This window comes from Pinus tabuliformis, chromosome 2_1 (assembly GCF_031772625.1).
Source record: "Pinus tabuliformis cultivar Carrire ecotype Pingquan chromosome 2_1, CPIR1, whole genome shotgun sequence".
Lineage (NCBI taxonomy): Eukaryota > Viridiplantae > Streptophyta > Pinopsida > Pinales > Pinaceae > Pinus > Pinus tabuliformis.
Genome location: NC_142299.1, coordinates 439,496,360 through 439,518,339, shown reverse-complemented (window position 1 = coordinate 439,518,339; position 21,980 = coordinate 439,496,360). Strand labels below are relative to the sequence as shown.

The window sequence follows — 21,980 nt, the reverse complement described above, 5'->3', positions numbered from 1 at the left end:
CAGTCCTTCCATATTCAAACAATGACGCAACCTGAAAAAATACTTCTGACAAGTATGGTTGCTATTAGGGTGTTTATTGCGGTGGTTGTGATTATTATTTCCAACACCGATTTGATTGGGAAGGATGGTTGGGTCTTCGTAACCTAGAGAACATAGGCCTTGTCAAGGTCGACAGTGAAAATTGTATAAGAATGCATGACCATGTTAGAGACCTTAGCAGAGATCTCGCACAGGAAACTCCTAGATGTGAGCTTCGGCTTTGGTGGATGACTGACAACCTTCTTCATAATCTTTTGACGCAATCTCCTATAAGTATTTTGTAGATTTCAACGGGCTTCAAAATAAAGTTGTGTTAATCTTTTGAAGTTTTGAAGTATTACAACTTTTCAAGATTGACCATCTTGTTTCTAAAAGTTTGAGGTGATCGATTCAGGTGCGTGGAATTAGCATGGTTCACAGAAATGTCTCTGAACAATCTTTGGAAACCCTTGTGGACAGCTTCAACCTAACATGCTTACAACTGCTTAGGGCTGAAGGTTATTTTGTTGAACGCCTATTCCGGGTTTGGCAGTTACCACAACTAATATATCTCTGTTGGGAGAATTTCCCATACTCATCCTTACCTTCCTCGATTTCACTTAAAACTTTACGAGTTTTATATATACAGAAGGTGAGCCACCTGCAAACACTGTGGCAACATGAATCTCAGGTAATCTTTTCTTTTTTCTTTGAAGCAGATTTTGTTTTGTTTTTCTCCAAATTATAAATATCGCTTGCGCTTGAGAATCGTCTTCGCATACCACAATGCCAAAATGTTCACATTTACAGTGTCAAACACACTTAATTAATGTACATTGCATGCACCTCTCAAATTGAGGGAATTGTATATTCGTGCTCCCCTTTCAAAAGTTCCAAAGTCCATTAGAACGTTGAAGCACCTCCAAAAAAATTTCTTGTACGAGAGTCACCTTGAAATTTTCCCAAATGAATTCTGTCATATGGATTCCTTAAGACACGTTGGATTAAAGTATTTCTTAGTCTGCAGATGCTCCCAAACTCACTGGGGAACTTAACCGAGTCTTCAAAGTTTGGACCTATGCAGCTGTTTTACTCTTCAGACGCTCCCAGACTCGGTTGGGAATTTAACGGGACTCCAAAGTCTTGACTTGGAGGGGTGCTCTACTCTCCAGATGCTCCCAAACTCGGTTGGTAACTTGCCGTCACTTCAAAGTCTTGATTTAGGTGGGTGCTTCTCTCTGCAGAGGCTGCCTGACTTGATTGGGAACTTGACGGGTCTCCAATGTCTTGACTTGGGGGGATGTTCTAGTCTGTAAAGGCTCCCAGATTCGATTCGAAACTTGATGGGCCTCCAACGTTTTCACTTAGGTGGGTGCTTCTCTTTGTATATGCTTCCAGACTCAATTGGGAACTTGATAATCCTACAACGTTTTCATTTGAGTCGGTGCTGCGCGCTACAAACACTCCCAAACTTTATTGGGAATTTGATGGGCCTCCAATATCTTGACTTGGGCAAATGATCTGCTCTGCAGATGCTCCCAGATTCGGTTGGGAGCTTGACAGTTCTCCAACGGCTTACTTGGGAGGGTGTTCGATTATGCAAACGCTACTAGACTCAATTGGGGATTTGACGGGTCTCCAACGTCTTCACTTTGGCTGATGCGTCGCTATGCAAACGTTGTAGACACTCCCAGATTGGATTGGGAATTTAACTGGCCTCCAACATCTTCACTTGGGTCAGTGCTTTGCTCTGCAAACGCTTGTAAAGTGGGTTGGCAACTTGACCAACCTCCAACGTCTTCACTTTCGCTGATGCGCCTTTACGCAAACGTTGCAGACACTCCTAGATTGGATTGGGAATGTAACGGGCCTCCAACGGCTTCACCTGGGCCAGTTCTTCGCTTTGTCAACGCTCCCAGAGTGGGTTGGCAACTTGACGAGCCTCCAACGTCTTCACTTGAGTGGGTGTTCTTCTTTGCAGGTGCTCCCAAACTCGATAGGGAACTTGATAGGCCTCCAAAGCACGCCTGGAATTTGACGTCTTTTAAGACGTATTTTGGGTTTCAAGACGTATTTGATGACAACCGGAAAATTTAACCTGTCACATATGACGTCTCTTTGATATCTGCAACCTGTCAGAATGACGTCTGATTTCAAATTTAAATTGTCAAAAATTATAATACCTATAACATTGAAGGGATTTTCCTCTCAGCATAAGTTTAAATACAAGTAGTTGGTTGCACTCTCAATCTCTCGAGCGCGTTCGTATTAAATCCACAACTTCGCGATAAAGCATAATTGCATTGAATATTTATGTCTAGGAATTCACGTTTCCAACCACTATTCTGCACCCTCAATCTCTCTGGCGTGCCCATAGTAACTCAAATACGGTGAAACCTTATTAATCAAAATACAATGCCATATCACAATCATTTAGTGCACTCAGATTGTGTTCCAAATGCCAATGTAATCTTTCTAAAACAGCGCTGCAAAAACAGAGTTCCCCCATCCCCATCTTCAACTATGCCTCACACCTTGGGCCTTTCCCATTTCCCACAGGATTCCGGCATCGACTCCATCTCATGCGGGGAATTCCCTTTTGGCTGTAGGAATCGTTTCACAAGCCTTTCTATTGCAGTCCTACTATTCATATGGAGGCGAATATTGTGGAGGACAGCGTGGACGACTTGCCCTCCGCTGCCATAACCTTTTCGATTAAGATGCTTTTGGAATTGTGCAGAAATGGAAGGAGAGGAGGATATGACACAATTTTTTAAAATTACGGTATTCCTCCATGGTAAAACATGATCTATTTTGTTAATTCAAATTGAAAATTAAAGAGCTTGGTTTATTATAAATGGTTCAAATGGTTTTGTGAGTAGATTGTTATCATTTTGTTTAAATATTTAAATATTGTTAAGTACGTTAGCATTAGTTTATTATCATAATCTTATGTTTTCAAATTCGATTTCTGATTTTCTTAGTGCACCATATCTCTTTCTATTGTTTTCTCTTTGAATTTATCATCTTTCAAGTCAATTTTTTTTCTTTCAATACAATAGGTGGTCTAACATTTAACCAATTTTTTTTGGAATACTCATAAAAATTTTCGTAAAATATTTTTATTTTTGGAAACCTAATGGAATTGACCTTTTATCTATACCATTCATGTCAATTTTTTGTATAATGCAATGTCCTATAACACCCATAATTACTTCTAGTTAGAATTTGTGTGTTTATCACTGGATTTGTTAAGGGTTCAAACTTTGTACAATCCTAATAACCAAATTGTTATCTCAACTAAAAACTTTGTGGGATAATCTTTTAAGAAGACAGCATATGATTATAAGTTTTTAAAATAGTTATTATATAATAATATGGTTGGATGCATATATCAAATTCCAAATTTGATATGTTATTCATTTGTGTGAACTTGTCATATGCATTTTGAAACTTCACATATTCAAATTTAAATGGATTGAGATAACATTCATACTAATAACATTGAATGCACCCAAAACTTTAAATTTATTGACATATGCACTTCACACTTCCTCAAGAGTTGAGAGGCCATCTTGATCCCACTAGCATGCCCAACCAAGGTTTAAAACTTCACACTTCCTCAAGAGTTGAGAGGCCATCTTGATCCCACTTGCATGCCCAACCAGGGTTTAAAATGTCTATAGTTTACATCGTTGCTATCAGTCCAATAAAGCACAAAAGTATTTTGAGGTGTTTTTGACTTGCTAAAGAAATGCTAGGACTTACTCCCAATGTGATTGTGGAGGTTGTACGTTTGATTGAGGCGGTTAGTTTTATGAGTTTTATGAATGTACATGGTTTGAGGTTAATAAAAATTTAGTTGTTTCCGGAGTGGTATGCACTTGATATTGGAAGCTTTTCTTATTTAAAAAAAAAAAATTCAAAATACTATTGTGTATTTTTTAAAATAATTTAATTGTATTTTTGGGTGGGTTTTAAAAAATAATTTAATTGTTTTTTAGGTTTAATGTTGATTTAATTAGTTATAATATATTTTGGGTTGTTTTATAAATTAATTGTTTTAATGATTAAATGAAATTTAAGTTCAATTTAATATAATTATAACACATAACTCTTAAATAAGAAGTAAGGATTAGTTGTTTTGCTTATATTTTCAAAACTCTGAAGAATTTATAATGCTTTGTATGAGTAAAAATAAAAATAAATTATGGATATCTCATTATTATAAATCTTTTAGCCAAAAGCTTTGTATGAGTCTCATTAGTTTTTTCCTTTATCAATTCTCTCTCTTACATACGCATAGATATATACTAAATTAAAATCATATAAAATTTAAAGATATAAAAAATAATGGAATTAAGGTCTAATTATTTTTCATAGAAAGTTATTATATGAATAACAAAATCTATATACTTAAATCCATTTTGCAAATTGAAATAGTTTTTAATGTGGAATATTTTATAACATAAAATAAATTTGAGAATGAAATAACTTATTCTTTTAATTTGAAAATAAGAGACTATATGATTAAAAAGAGAGAATTAAACCAAAGATGTTACTACAGAATAAAATTGCAACAATTCTTAGAAAAAACAAGGTACTTTTAGAAGAAGATTAATGAAATTTGAGATGCAAAAATAGTTGAAAGAGAGTTTCAAGATAAGAGAAAGTTCACATTCACAAATTTACATGAAACTTAAAATGAAAAACATGAAAAATACAAAAACGTTATCAAACTTCCATTTGGCAGGCAAAGAAGATTTGGAATTCCAGGATTCCAGGCCTGCTCTAAAGTCTTTACTGTGGCGGGTGTTCTGCTCTGCAGACATTACCAGAGTCGGTTGAGAACTTGACGGGGCTTCAAACTCTTTCGATTGGGTAGATTCTCCGCTGTGCAAACTATACAAAGCTCTCAGGGTCGGTTGGGAACTTGACGGGTTGGCGCAGGGGCAACACTATGCAGAGTCTCCCATGCTCCTTCGGAAATTTGATGGGACTCCAACGTTTTCACTTGGAACATTGGAAGGGTATTGCAATCTACAGATGTTGCAAATTTGACGTCGTTGGAAATGCTTGAGAGGTGTCTTAATGTCTTAAACTGCAATGTAGTAGGTATTAAATCGATCAGTCGCACGCCCCGATATTGCACGCCATTGATCTCCCTGGAATGAATGGATTTATTTTTGTATTCGACTTTATGGTGCGCAAATTGATCATGGCGCCATAATATTGGATTGTTTAATGTATCAAATAGTTTTGGGTTTTCTCATTGGGTGATAATGTCTGCGTAGTTTAACTTGCCGAGGAGTTGCCTGGAAAGTTATGGAAATTTCAGGGATATCTACAGAAAATCTAGGAAGGATTTTTGTAAATATAAGTTATAGTTATTAAACTTCAAAATTTTAGGTGTATTAAACATTTTTGATGCTGCTGAATCTATTTCCATCATAAAAACGCGATTCAACAGTCTCTACAAGATTTTTTGAATTTGTTTTGATTAGCTTCCGACCACTTTTGATTTTTTGAATTTTTTTTGCTCAGCTTCCGACCACTTTTGGTAGTCCGAGCAAATTCCTCCGTTTTGAGGACTCCCATAATGTTTTGCCACTCTTACGTAAATGTTTGTATATATACTTTTCCATTATATTCTTAAATGTATATGTTTGCATGATTTTTTTATTTTTTTTTGGGTTATATCAATAAATGTATTTAATAATATTATATTAGCCAACTTTTGTGTAAAATTGTTTTTTATAGGAATATAAAATGTATTTAAAAATTTATTTTAATGAAATTTTAATATTTTTAAATTTTTAATTTTTTTATAATAATATAAAGATTTGTTTAAATAAGAAGAGAGTCGTCTACGGATGTGGAGGAATTGTGTCGATGGTCAAAAATGGCTGGAATCTGGACAATTTCAAAAAATCTTGTCTAAGACACTAAAGATTTTGAAGTTTAACCATTGTAACTTAGATTTATAAAAATCCTTGCTGGATCTTCTCAAAATATGACCAGAATTTCCATAACTTTCCCGGCAAAAAAACCGTCTCCTTCCCAATAAAAAGTTTTAAGTTGGTTTCATAAGTCTAAATAGTTAAATGAAAAATTGTTTATCATGTTTTTTATATTTAATATTTATTAAATTTGGTAAAAAAAATTCATATATGAATTTTTTACAAATTTATTAAAATAAAAATGTAATTATTATGTAATTTGGATTTTTTTCAAAAAATTATAATTAGATAAAATTCAATTATTATATGATTTGGAATTTTTTCCAAAGAATTATGATTAGAGTTTTGTTATATAATTGGAATGAAATTGTATTTTTGAAAGTACAAATATATTGAATATTTTAGAAAAAATCACCGTTTTAGATTGTACAATTTCAATCAATAATTTTACAATTTCAATAAAGTTTTAAAAACTTAATTGAATTTTAAATAAAAGAAACTAAAAAAATATTCAATCAAGTTTAAATTGAGTTATTTTTATTTTTAAGGAATGTAAATTTATCTAATATATTTAAGTTTATTAAATTATTGTGAGGAATGATTGTCATTTTTCTCACCTATATCAATTTTTACAAATAACATTGATAAATATTATTGTAATGACATCTAAATTTGTATCAAAAATATAAAAAGAAAGAACAAATAAGTTTAAAACTAGAAATATAAGAAGTGTTCAAAATATGAAAAATTAAAATAACATTTTATTTGTTATATATATATATATATATGTATGTGAGAATATTAAAATTTAATCATTTACAAAAGGGGAAATTAAAAATTAAGTATTTAATTTAAAGAATATTTAAAGTTTTAGTTTTCTAACCAATTATTATCAACATCTAATTATGTAATTTTTGGTGAAATTTGCAATTGAATGTATTTGGACAATTGATATATGCAATTCTAATAATTCATTTTCTTTTAATATTTTTAATTTTCAATCTTTTAAATTATTAATTTAGGTCGTCATCATGAAAAGTAATCATGCCATAATTAAGATTTGAACTTGGATAAAGATTATAATAATTTATCCTTTCAGCTACAAGGTATCTCAATAATTGTTATTTGCAATTCCAATAATTCTTTTTCTTTTAATGTTTTTAATTCTCAATCTATTAAATTTTTAATTTATGAGGTCATCATGAAGATTAATCATGTCATAAATGAGATATGAGCTTGGATGGAGATCATAACAATTTATCCTTTCAACCATTTGAGCTAGACACGATGACGTTTCAAGGTTGAATTGATTATATAAATTTTGTTAAAATTAATTTAAACTTTTTCTATGACACCTCAGGTGTCGTAAATATTTATTAGTTACTTTCACTGTTGTGAACTCAGTAATTTACTAAGCAGAAGAAATGATGGATTCTGGACTAGTTTTTTGAAATGGTAATTAGTTATTATTAAAAAAAAAAACATTATCCCTATAAGAAATCTTAAAATTTACCAATGGGGCCCTTAAAATAAATAAATATATACATATATATGATACAAGACACTTAAGAGTTAGGAACATTTATATATTTTCTTCATTTCCCCAAAGATGAGGGGAAGGGGAGGAGAGAAAAAAAAACTCAGGACCATGTCTGTGAAGTATTTTTCCCGAGCTGAGAGAGCCAGTGGGGGACTTCAGTTGATTGATTTCCTCTGTTGAAAGAAATTAAAATTCTAGGTTGGACTTGGAGGTCCTGATGCCAGTGAATTCAAAACTGTTGCCTAAGTGAGATTGAAGAACTCGAGGGAGTTCGAGGGAGAAATTGGACGTCAAAATAGCAGATAAATGTTTAACTAATTAAGGGTTTTTCCTCTTATAAAGCTATTGTGAGTAACTCCCTTGAAAGCCACTAGTTGTTATGAATAGCAGATAAATGTTTAACTAATTAAGGGTTTTTCCTCTTATAAAGCTATTGTGAGTAACTCCCTTGAAAGCCACTAGTTGTTATGTGATTTGCAAACTGGAATTTGTCATGATAATCTGCTAAAACTAGTAGGATGGTAGAAGCAGATGTGATTTTGCGAATAGAAAACAATACAAGAAAATATGCATGTATATGTATAAACATATTAAGTAAGAGGTTATTTCTTGAAAAGAACAGATAAGTATTTTGTCTGTTATTTATGAGTAGGTCAAACTACAAAGAAGTTGTCTCTTAAAATAGTTCTGTGTATGAGCAAAAAGTATGTTGCTTTCTTTCCCGATATCCAAACCTGTAAATATTAAACTTTAACACAGTCCAACTTTTATAGTCATCAAGGATTCGGGGGTCCAAAGTCACAAAACGGTGTGGAGACATAGAGATTATAATGAAAACTGGAAAATCTTGTAATATAAACCAAAAGAATTGAATTGCAATTATGTGTTTGAATTAGAATAGAGAAAGACCTTGACGCATTCCAAGGGTAAGGGTTAGACTGGAACCAAGCCAAGATTTCCTCGGCAGTTCCAGGCAGTCCCTTTCCTGCAAAGAAAGGGTTGAGCTTTGAACATGGAACAAGGTATGGACTAAAAAAGGAAAAAAATACAAAGCCATGTCGTGACATAACATTGTCGTGTCTGCAAGTCCGTAAACAAGATATGGGTTATGATTCTAACTAATGTTAGCGTTAGTTGACATAAACTGAAAACTCATGGGACTCTTTGTATTAATCGACATTTACCTTAAATTTCAATATGTCTTGCTTCAATATGAGGCCAAATAAGACCTCCAAGTTATGTATTGGTTGAAATAACCATGGTATAATGTTCATAAGTAGATGAAAAAATGCTTCATAAAATATAAATCTAAAACATTGGGTTAAACTGAATGGATTAATTTTGGTTTTTGTGTGGGAATAGTGCAAAAATAGTCTGTGCAGCCCTGAAGGGGCAGGGACTAATAACATATTTACTAACTTTTATAGGATAAAACGATGACATGACCACACTAACCAATAAGAAAATGTACATGCAAGGGAATTAGGGTTGTTACAACCTCTCCCTTGTGAGGGGAACATTGTCTTCAGTGTTCCATGACTATATCCAATACGACAAAATATAAGTAAGGCAACCTCTCATTAGGTTTCTTTCAACGAGATGATCTTGGTGATGTAAAATTTTGCCTCAAACAGGCTCCGAAATCATGAGATATGGTGTTACACTTATTCATAATGTACTCATGATTAGGCTTGTAAAGAAAGAAATGTTTCTGTTGAACAGGTATATAAAAAAAGAAATTCGAAGATAGATAGTAAGTGTGAGATCTTCCAAAATAATAAGCATGAGAATGTGAAAAGTCCATGTGCAGAACAACTACTAACAATTCCATACTAAAGGGTAGAAAAATATTTGTATGGACAACATAACTTTAGGGTGTTTCTTTGATTTCAAACATGAGAATATTTTAGCAAGGAGCCTCCCTTCTTTTCTCTCAAAATGGGGAAGATGATCAAGGAGGATCACAACATGAGTGTAGCCCAATCATTCTCATTAAAAGTTAAAGGGCTACACGTAAGAAATATGAACATGATATATAGTGAGACATTGAAATGTATTTAAAGCCTGCATCTGCTTCGATCATGACTCAATATGAAATCAAAGATTTCAACGGATTACAATCAAGTGGAGTTCGGGTAGAAGTTTCTGAATGAGATTGTATGCCTTCATTTCTCTTGATGAATAATTGAGGTAGTAATTTGATATTTGATGTACACCTATAGGGGAATTTCAGTGATATTATCTAGGTGAGTAAGTCATAGCATGATAGTGCATCACAAGAAAACTATTCATTGAAACACAATTTTCATTCTTTCTATCTTCCTCCTTACGGCCATTGTTGTTTTTGTTGTGAGATGAGGGGCTTCCTCTTCTGATGACGATGAGTAGCCCTTTTCATGTCATATATGTTTATACCTTTGGTTATTTGGGAAGTTTAGTGTTCTATATTTCAGATTCTGGGAGTTCATTCCACACATTCAATGTGCCACTACTGCATCATATTTTTGAGTCACATTGACCTACTTTGTGGTCATTCACTGGACGTTAAATTTATCTTATTCATCTATGGAATTATCCCTGGGAAACTAAAAAAGAAAGCATCAGAAAATAGATAAACAATGTCGTTTGTTCAAATCTTCGATGTACTCACTTTGGTGAAATAATTGTAGTTATTACTCACTTATCTTAGACAAGATTTGTAAAAATTATCTAGAAGTTTGCCTCATGTCAAGCTTCCGTACAATTTGTACTAAGTTTATTTTTAAATTTCGATTGAAGTTGTAGTTTAGTACAGATGAAAGGGAAAGTCCAGTATAACAAAATATTTCATGTAAGAGCCTGCATGTGAACTCTTGTGTATGCATAGATCATACTATGCTCCACATAGTGAGCCCATACCTCCAAGGGTTCTTCCGTGTTCTACCATTCATACCCACAATTCAATTCATGCATCCTATATACCTTGAAATGAAGCGGATATGCTCCTTTAGTTTAGAAATTCTGCACCTTTTCTGCCTAGACATCATGGTAAGGAAAAAAATGATCCCTTATGCATTTTTATTTGATGCCAAATAGAGGTTAAACATGAAAATGAATTTAGGTTCAATAAAAATGAAACTACCTAACATATGAAGACATTGTTTCATGTTGTTAAATAACAAATTTTGTTAGAGAGGCAACTCACCTTGCATTTACGTACCAAAAAGGCATCCAATGCAAGAAGAAAAAGCCAAAACAAAATGTAAAGAACAAAATAGGGATTTGACAGAAATTAATCTATTAATAGGTTGGTCAGTTTTTAAAAATATTTTTGTCCACAAGGCCAACTATTCTAGGGGATGAAAAGCACATCTCACTATAGAATTCCTGTGCAAACGGAATAAGGTGACAAATGAATAGCTCTAAAGTGTTGTAAGAAGCACCCACTCAATTCCAATGACAAAGAAGATATCCCAACTTTGCATTGCAGCAGGTAAAAGGTATATAATGCTACATACTACATTATTAATAATATTGCTCCTATATTCACAACTATCAGTAATGAAGTTTGGTTAATATATGTTACGACATATTATTTGAGATTATTAACTAGAAATTGCACCACATGTTGCAAAGGAAAAGTTGTAAGGTAGTAGCATAGGAAAGAGTAGCATTAAATTGTTACTCTTCCATGATGACAATGAAAGCATCAATTGCAACATTTGGAGCAAAAATCATTGATGTGGTTGATACTCAAAACCAATTCAACAATTTCAAACATTGTGAAAGCATGCAAAAGAATAAGAACTTTGTTCATGAAATAAGAGCCATTTTCAAACATTCTTTTGTGGTCTTCCAGATCTGCAAAGATCACTGTGAAGAAACCCTTGGCCCTCATTCGAAGTTTTGTTGGACCCACCAGCCTCTATTTCTTTTGGATCCATTTTACTATATCTTGCTCCTTCAACTGAATGTCCATCAACTTACAAATCAAGGCATGGTCCTTCATAAACTTCCATGATTCCTTTAGTTGATTATTTGGAATGATGTACTTGGGTTTTGATGTTACCTTGTGGAGGCACCGCCCCCACAATCTAGACTACAATTGGGCCCCAAAACAGGGTTTCCTTTGTCCCAAAATTTTATGTAGAGGAACAGTTTGGTCCATCTGTGGGTTTCTGTGATCCCATAACAACATTGCGATTGGAGGGGATTGTGAGTGTCCCTGAGGTACCACTCATATGGCTCGTCAGTGGAAGCAGTTGATAAGAAAATGAAAATTAAAGCACTCAAATATGAAAAAAATCATAGTCGTGATTCAGTAAAAAAGCCTGTAAGGGCAAAGACCGCATGCAAATAATTTTACTGTCAATGGTTGTTTCTAAAACATAATCAAGAATAACATAATGGAATATTGGCACCACATTAGAAAGTTGGAAGAAATAAAAAAAAAAAATGAGAATTGAGATATTGTGTAATATTTGATTCCAACGCCAACAGAAGATGTCCAAGTATTCCTTTTGGTCCATCTTGAAATGATCATGAAAATCAACAAACAGAGATGTAGGGCGTGGCCCCTCTTTCCCATTGTTCATCATATCCATAATTGGAGTGAAGATCACGAACCAGATATAAGATAAACCAAAAAACACAACGCTCCATCAATCGTGTAAAACAATAATTGTTAAATTTAATTTGTTAATCAGAAAGAGAAGCGTAGAGATTCATAAGTGAAAGAGAATTGGAGAAATTCTAAAGCGTATGTTACGTGATTAAAAGTGCATTGCTGATTAGTGATGGTGAGGAAATTGGTATCGCCACAGCCAGGTTTGCAAAAATTCTCAGGTATTCGATTTTCCACAAATAATGTAATTGCAATTATATGCAGATCGAAGTTATCGTCCAATTAATTTGCATCAAATTTTATCGTGAAACCATTGTTGACATTTTGGAGACCACTCAAATGTGGGGGCCAATCAAGGCGTTATGCATGTGGGGTTTAGGAGTCTCCCATTGCTCGTCATCGAGGATTATGTCACCCGAAAAACATCATTTACTAGGTCATATATCACAATAGTGTGTGATTTTACCTTCAATCTAATTCTCACGTATGTAAACCTTGATTTGTCGACATGAAGTTTCGTATATTCTAAGTTTGGTCCTTGCTTCCAATTTGATGGAAGAATATTGGAATCACTAACTATTTTTGAGTTGTAGCATATTTTTCTCTTGTTTTCTTTGTTTCATTTTCTTGATATATGGTTGTTTTCAATACATGTTTTGCTTACCTCTTTGTTTCATTCACTCATTTGGTTTTCTAGCTAAAATTAACGCTGATAAGCATCGATGGGCTTTGGGAGAGACCTATTGCTATAGAAAATGAACGATCAGTCCTTCCGGCAGTCTACAATGATGTAAAATACTACGAATAAGAGAGAACCGTTTTCCTATCTTCCATTGAAGACCTATATAAATGGTGAGTGACATGATATAGCTGATTTTATTATATATTTGAAAAGTTTTTATCCTGGAGAAGGAGATGAAGATGAAACAAATTTTAATTCTAACATCGTCAAGCATGAAATGGTCAAGTCTCTTAGCGATGCTTGTGGACCCAGCCCAACCATTTCTCCAGGTTAGAATAAAGGGAGCCGAAAAAATATCCACCAAGTGGATCTTGCCAAAAAAATCGATGAAGTACCCCGCCAATGGGTCCAGTCTGCAGTGACCCCACCATACCTCATTATCTTCAATGGTGAGGTTCAAATAACCCGCCAAAATAATGGATACCATCTTTAACAGGTCGCAGGATTCCAATTTATCCCAAAAGTATCTTCTGGAAGAATATGGCGCATATGTATTAAGAATATTAAATATGTCCTTCAAGCCCCTCATGAAACTAGATAGAAGGATACCTGCAAAGGATTTTTAGGCAAGAAAATTCATGACCTTAGGATCCCAAAAATCTTCAAGACCGCCAAATAAACTCAAAGAATCCACAACACATACCCACCACCTAAGACAAATGTATAGGAGATTGGGCCAAATTTTGTCTCCAATCATCATCGTCTCTTGTAAAAGGATAATAGAGGGGTGATTAACCCCAATCAAGTGCCGGAGTATGATGATTTTTTCGACACTCCCAAAGCCCCTCACGTTTAAGGATGTGATTATCATGGTAATCCCTCATAATCTGGCAAATAATATCTAAGGGCCCGAATAAGAGAGAAAGTAGAAACAAAATATGACGTACCAAGATACAATGTTCTAGAAAGATTGTGAAGATCACTATCAGTCCCATTTGAACAATTCGAAGGTTTCAAAAAATATTCCTTCATAATGGTCACATTCTGATGAGAATTGGGACTGATAGAGATGTTAGGAGACGAGGGTGAACGAATTAGCAAGGTCTCCAGATGGATAGTAGGATGAAGGCAGAAAAACTCGACATAACTCCCCACCAAATTAGTAGGAGAAACATCTCTAGAAAAAGTCCCAAATTGAATGTGAGTAGGGTCGGGGCTAACAATCAATGAGTCATGAGTAGTGTAGGTTGTTCCATTCGCATCAAAAGATAGAGTTTGGGTAGATTCAAAATTGTCTTAACATGGATCAATTTCTGGTACAGATAACAATGAAAGATGTTCAATACCATCAGAATGTGGCAGCGGAATATGCGAAGAAAAAATACGTAAAGGATGGAATGTAGAATCACTAAGGGAAACAACACTCGCTACCAAATCATTACGAATATGTTTCTCAGGACATGTCATAGGTGGTGTGATTTTAAGCTTACCCGAGAGAGAGTGCTGACCAATCTCCTGAGCCATCGGAGAGTCTACAAATGTGAATGGAGGACCCCCATCACAGGTGGTCTCTGATATTCCATGTCGCTGATTTCTAAATCTACGCGAGCGCTTAGCAATAATATTCCCAACATTATGATAACCTAGGTAGCAAAAAGGAATTGGCCAATAGTCAATTCGTTGCCTAGTAGAGAAGCCACCGCAATTGAGCTTCACCTTCGTGCTAAGGCCAACAACAAATTCCACCTCCACCGAAATCCATTCGATACATTTATCTCTCTGTAACATGATTGCTTCCTCTAGGAAAACAAATTTACCAATGGAATTGGCGATCATCATGAGTGATTCACGTGACTAGAATACAAGGGGTAAACTAGAGAGTTTATACCAAACCAATTTCTTTCGTGGTAATTCTAGGTATGGATCAAATTCCACATGCCACTGATGTAAAGAGAGGAAACCATGGCCATCAACCCAATACGATCCCAAAATCTTTTCATCTTCGTCATCATTAATAAAGTGGAAGTAGAACCACTAATTGTATAAAATGCCGAAAAGAGGAGAGTACTTAAGAATAGGGTACTAGTGTTCTTTAACACAAGACGTCATCTGAGAGTCATCCATTCATAGATAATACCACTTACCCGCCAAAGCCCGTTGTTGTAATCCTACCACCCGGTCCCAAAAAACATCAGAACCAAAAACGAGTTTCTGATAATCCAGATCAACCTTAACTGCATTCTTTTTCCGTGAATGATGGAATTTTTTTTCCATGGATTACCACATTCAGGTTCAATAGCCGGTGGGGATACCAAAACATTTGAATCCACGTGTATAACTCCATGTACAAGAGATATCCCAGAGGGTTGGACTCCCGACTTGGGATAGCCACGACTCTCTGCCTCAATGGTCTCATGTACCAACGCATTGGGTAATGGCATGTGATCACCCCAATTGCCTTTAGTATCAAGTGACATCCTCCTGATAGATGTAAAGGCCAGTTGTATAGCTGACACCGTCGACACTCTGCAACCCCACCTATATGTGCACCAAAGTAGAGAGCATTACTAAAAATACCTTATGCAGAAGTGTCTGAAAAAACCTCGATAAAATATGTAGACAGTAAATTAATGTCAATTATCAATTATAGGCCCCACTCATTGTAGGTCATCACCAACTTAATCCACTAGGACACCCTTTCAAGTACAATAAGCTGACCAATCACCACCAACCAATGTCGTTAAGAAAATCTCATCAAGCACACAATCGACAAATATCTTCAATGATGACCCAAACCATTAATGGATTCTCCCTCATAATTAATGGCCAACTTGGAAAATAAATATTTCCCCGGACCAATTAATGACCCCAAGAGACTCCTTCTTAATAGAATTCAAAATTAAAATATGTTACCAACTCCACCAACCAAAATGAATGCACTTACGTAGCTATAAAGATCATCTGAAATCCCCCGATCAACCAATTCAAAACCAAAGAGGAGTAGGAATATCCACAAGAGAAAAAGTTTAGAAGAAAGACCACGTAAAATGACCAGCTAGTTCGTCTAAGATAGACCACAGAGAAGACCAATAGGTAGTAGCTAAGATCCCAAAAAATCCCATGATCGACCAATCCCAAACTAGAGAAGGAGAAGGAAGATACACAGGAGCAAAGGTTTAGAAAAAAGACCACAAAAACAACCAACTAGTGCGTCTCTGATAGACCACATAGTAGAACAAAAACTAGAGTGTAAAAAAAATTGTTATTAGTGTACCTTGAAACAAAAAAACCAATAGAGATCTCTGATATCATCTAGAATCATGATAAAAACTAAATCTAGCTCAGATAATTGTGCTTAGACATATTGCACTCAACAACACCAACAACTGCACCAGTGAAGGCTACATTTAATCAATTTACCTCCACACATGTAGCCAAAATTACCTTCCTTGTGAATTTTGTGACTAATGATTCCACAATCCAATCTTTTATCCTGAATGTCTGCTTCTCGCAAAAGTTGTCGTAGAGATTTTGAAGTAGGCATATTGTCTGCCAACGGATATTTTGTAATTTTCCTCCACCGTCCTTGTAGAAATTATGGTGTAGATTTGCAACTGCTCATGAAGTTTTAATCAAAATCACAAGACACAAACCTACTATACTGCTCTGCGGAAGTTAATTCACAATTTAGAACAAAAATTTCAAACATGCAATAAGAAATAACACACATGCACACAATATTTTTCCTGGGGAAAGAAATCTACTAAAAACCCCAATTCCTGCTTGGATTAATATGATGAATAGAGGTGTATTACAATTTCTTTGCTCAATTGAGCACAAACTAGAAGTGAATAACCTATCTGTTTTCTCACTAAGAAGCTATGACCTAAAATTAGTCAATTTATGCCTCTACTTGAGCCCCTATTTCCTTGCGAAATTCCTTGAGAAATTTGCCCCTATTATTTAGGAATTTTTCCAAAATGGATTCCGCAATTCCCAAGGTTGATCATCTGACTGCATGCAAGACCTGTACACTCAAGACTAGTCTACAACTGATGTTACACTCCCTTGGAATCTCCACCATAGCTGGGGAACTCGAATTCTCTTCATGCACTAGTTATTATTTTGGGTTGATTTATCAATTAACTAAATGATCACTGAGTTTGACTAAAGTCTGACTACATAATTGACCTTCCACTAGTTCTTCCAACAATTGGAACTAGTTTAACTAAAAACAACTTGATATAATTGACTTTAATTGCTACAAATTAGCAATCACACATGCTTAACTGAACTCTAACTCCTCCAACTCAAATTTATTGAGTAAGCTAGTGACACAAGTCATGTCACACAACTTAACTGCATCCAAATTGTCTGCTGAAGTGGAAATTCAAATTTTCTCAATTTAATCAAGGCAAAATCAAATTGAGAATTTCTTGCTGCATTTTTCAACAATCCTTCAGGTGAATCTAATCCATGTTATCGATGACAGTCAAGAGTTCCAACATAACAATGTGTTGATAACAACAATGAGTGGATAGAAGTAGCATTCAAAATAAATGAAACGATCAAAAACACAAATTACAACACAATCAATGGAGACCCTGAAAAATACTCCAACTATGTTACTGTGTATTCATATTCAACGAAAGTGCCTCCATTTCTCCTCTCACTAAGCACACATCTGTTGTGATCTCCATCGCCCTAAATCCCATCAGTTGTTGTTAACCTCCATCGCTCCACTTCCTGAATAACCCATCAATAGTGTAAAGACAAACCCCTAATCTTTTACCTTTACCTTTTTTACAAGTGCCTTGTATTGAAAATTTTAAGACAAATGATTTCTTTTATATTAAAAAATTATCTTAAAATCCCCCTTTGTTTAGTAGTGTCGAATCCAACGACAAACAAGTTGTCTCTAATTGTATCAATAGAGATCGAAGGGACATAAGAGGAATTGATGTTCGGGAAATCTTGCTGGGGAAAGTTGTCACATTCTCCAGAGTTGGCTACCCCCACAAAACGAAGAGCACAAAAGGTCATTGTCTTTATATAAGATAACGTGAATGGTAATTGAAATAGCAGCATCGGTATATGCGTGAGACAATAGTAGCCTGCAAGCTAGTGGACTTAGGGCGCACTGTCAGAGTTAATTTTGCAATTGTTAGATAATATTGTTTTAAATTGATATGGTTTTTCCTTAATTTTTAATTGTCTTAAATAGGTTTCATCTTAATTGTTATTGTCTTAAGTGGCCATTGTCTTATATGTAAAGTTTTGTCTTAAAATATTTTTATCTCAAACTGCTTTTGTCCTAAAATATTTGTGTCTTACACTGTTTTTGTCTTAAATATAAAGCTTTGTCTTAAAATATTTTTGTCTCAAATTGTTTTTGTCTTAGTTTTGTCTTAAGATATTTTTGTCCAAATATGAAGTTTTTTCTTAAATTGTTTTTGTCTCAAATTGTTTTTCTCTTAAATTTTATATTTAAGACAATTTAATTTATATTAAATTTTAATGTAAAATAATTAAAATAAAAAATGACCTTTTAAGAAAAAATATTTCTTGTCTTAAGAAAACATCTTAAAAGTTCCCTTAGTGTAATAGTAACTAGTTCATTGAAAAAACGGATATTGGAACATACTCCATTTACCCTTATCTTAAAAATCAAACGCAATATACAGATTAGGGTCATTTTTGCTTCTTTTATAACTATGTTGTAGGAAAAATGAATCAATTTTATCATACCACGACTTGGGTGCCTGTTTTAGTCCATACGATGCTTTCCTCAATCTATTGAATAAATGCTTCCTAATACCATGTTAAAAATGGAAGACCATTGACCATACCTCGTTTCTGAAGTAGCAGTAGGTCATTAAAATTGATATGACCGAATCTTTGATGCCATAAGTCTTTTGTAGTGATAACTGATGAAGTCAAGGCTTGGTGTTGTACACTTCTTACATTAAGCTTATACATTCCTCCCACTCGAATATCTGATGCAATTGGCTTCATACAATCTAGAAGATCTTTAATAACACAATAAGACTTAAAAAACTCTACCTTAAGTTTCTGATATGTTATCATAGAAACATAGATCAGATTCTTTTTTATTCTTGGTACATACATTACATTTTGAATATGCCTAACATTTCCATCAGGAAATACGGCAAAAACATTACCATACCCTTTGATTTGGTACCCTCTATCACCACCAAAGTAGATATTAGCACCACTGTTCATTTCTTTGAAATTATCAAACCAATGTCTGTTACTTGTCCTGTGAGTGGAAGCTCCTAAGTACACAAACCAATTTTCCACTTCATCATCCTCAGTGGAGTACACATAATCAGATACAAACAATCTGAGATTCTAATTCTGATCATCATCAGCAAAGTTCCCTGCATGATTCTTATGTATATGTCGACCTTCATCAAGCTTCTTTTAATGGCAATTCTTAGCAATGTGACCAACTCTACTACAATAAAAACAGTTGGGTTATGAATCACTTCTGTTTGAAGACATACCTTGAGGTGGTTTTCTTTGTGGTGTACCTCCGCCTTTTTGTCTTGCATTTGCCTTCTCTCTGAAGGGCTTTTTCTTCGACATTAAAGCAAGATCTGAACTCTGGCGTTTTAGAGTCATCCACCTTTCTTCCTCTTGCATCAGGATCCCTGTCGATTCTTCAAATTTGGGGGTTTTCTCTCTCGCATTCAATCCCGTGATAAACATCTAATAGTCATCAGTCATACCATTCATGGTAATCGTGACAAGATCAGTGTTTGGCATTGTCTCCCCTATGTCACCCAGGTTATCTCTGGGCTTCTTGATTCGAGAGATGAATGCAACCATTGATTCATTCTTCTCCATTTTAATGGAGAGAATCTTGCTTTTCAGAAGCAACAGGTGATTTGTGTTTTTGATCTAGTACAGGTCCTTGAGAGTTGTCCAAATGTCATTTGTTGATTTACATTCTCGGATGTGAGGGATAATACAATCTTTCACTAACAATTTTAAGAGCACTTTTTCTTTATTCTCCCTCTTTTCCCAATCCTGGATTGTTGTTGTTGTTTCGTCTGTAGCTATGGCCGGCTTCAACTCATCACTGCTTGCAATTGCTCATGCGTTTTGCCTCTCCAACAGGGTCTGCAACTTAAATTTCCAATTAGAATAATTGGATCTGTCAAGCTTATTGCTCTCATTCAAGTATGCTTCTGTCATCTAATTGTTCATATTAACAGGTCTATCTCAAAAAAAATATTCAACCTCTAACAATTGAAATAAAATGGATCTATCTCCATATCTTAAAAAAAATGGTGCCCTTAATACAACCCCTTTCAGATGGAGGCACAAAACAAATCATTTTTAAAGATATAGAAACCTTCTTAAAAAAAATGACCCCCTTTTAAAATGCCCTCCAAACACTTTCTGCTTAAAAATATTATAACCCCTTAATAAAAAAGTATTCAAAAGGAGAAAAAACGATTTCAAAGATACCCAACGATAGAGCTCCTTTCTTTTGATTGCGCCTCGGAAGGTCTCCATAGTCGGTCAACACCATGACCCGTGCACTCAAGTTCTCTGCTCCTCAAAACAAAATCGCAGCAGATCTCGATCCACTACCCGGCTTCCGCCGCAGTTGACAAATCAGACCCTCTACCTTAGATCAGGTCGGTCCACCTACGCCAACTCGGCCCTTTTCACGTTGCTTTGTCAACTGACTCCACGCCCAAACAGAGATCTAATCCATTCAATCACTGCGCACACCGATGCCAACTCGTAAACCCCACATGTTTTTTTTTTACACGAAGAAAAAGTATGATATATTCCTAAAAAAAAGATTATATATTGCAAATGCAAGAAGCATATGTAAAAACGTGGACCGAACCACTTACAAAAATACCCCAAAAAAAATATCCAGAAATAACCCCAGAAACCCCAGATGTTACCACAACAACAACCTCCACACCACTATTTCGCAACAGATCTATGACCTCCGATGGCTTCTCTAAGAGCAAAATTCGGCCACACACCCGGCGCAAGCTGCCGCCAATCGACCTGCCCAACTTCGACTGCAATTGATAGATGCAATCAAGCCACCACCAGCATGCAGATCCACCATCCAGTGCTGGCTCTGTGGATCTCAGTCCACCGCTGCACCACACCTCACCGTTGCGCCCCGAGACCACGACTCTGCCACTACCGCCCTCACCGTTGATTGGCCTGATCAGTGGAGCCATAGATCGAGCACCCACGATTCCACTGCACTAACAATCTATAAATGCGTAGCCAACGGGTCATAAGTGCCAAAACTTGGTACCGTTCATTGTTCTGAATCTGCACGTCCATGCAAACCGCAGTTCGACACTCTCTTGGAATGAGCACCGCTCCACGAATTCAAAGCTGCTGACGCCCTCGGTCACTATTTCCCTGCGGCTGGCTCATCTGATCAACAATATCTACACCGATCTCCAGGCTTGCGTAACAACGCCTTAAAAAACAACCAGTCAGCCAACCTCCACGTCGACCAGGAGGAACGCCCTCTCGAGAAAGTTGTGGCGAAAAGGTGTGATCGTGCAGGAAAATGATCGTGGCAAGCGGGCACCAATAGAAAAATCAACAACTCTTGGGAAATTGAAAAATCAACAATTATCAATGTTGGAAGAAACTAATTCCAACTACCACCATTATTACAGCGGTCAGAATTCAACAGATGATTTAATGCAGGTTCTAGAATTCATTGACAATGGGCAATTAGGAAGAGTGTTGGAAAGAACTAATTCCAACTACCACCATTATTACAGCAGTCAGAATTCAACAGATGATTTAATGCAGGGCAAAACTTCCTGAAAAAACCACCGCCCCAATCAATCTCCAGAACTTTCTTTGTCCTGTATAAATACCTGATCAGCGAATGAAGTTGCAAGTTGTTAAGTTCCAAGTTCTAAATTATGTGCTGTGTTTATGTGTTTGAGTCTTTGCTCTCTGATAATCAACACCATCAGATTTGATTGACGGTAAAAGATTATTTGGATGATCGGTCGTGGGTTTTTTTAATTCAACAACTACACATTGAAATATCAACGCACGTGTAATTGTTTGATGTTTACGTACATCACTAGTACACTAGTATCATTGAAACAGCAATAGTATCATTGAATCTGGTAAGTGTAGGAA

At 35.3% G+C, this 21,980-nt stretch overlaps 1 pseudogene; it reads left to right on the top strand.

Annotated features, from left to right (window-relative positions):
- LOC149200813 (disease resistance protein Roq1-like) overlaps positions 1–14,206 on the top strand; it is a 46,016-nt pseudogene extending 31,810 nt beyond the window's left edge.
- The last annotated feature ends 7,774 nt before the right edge of the window (positions 14,207–21,980 follow it).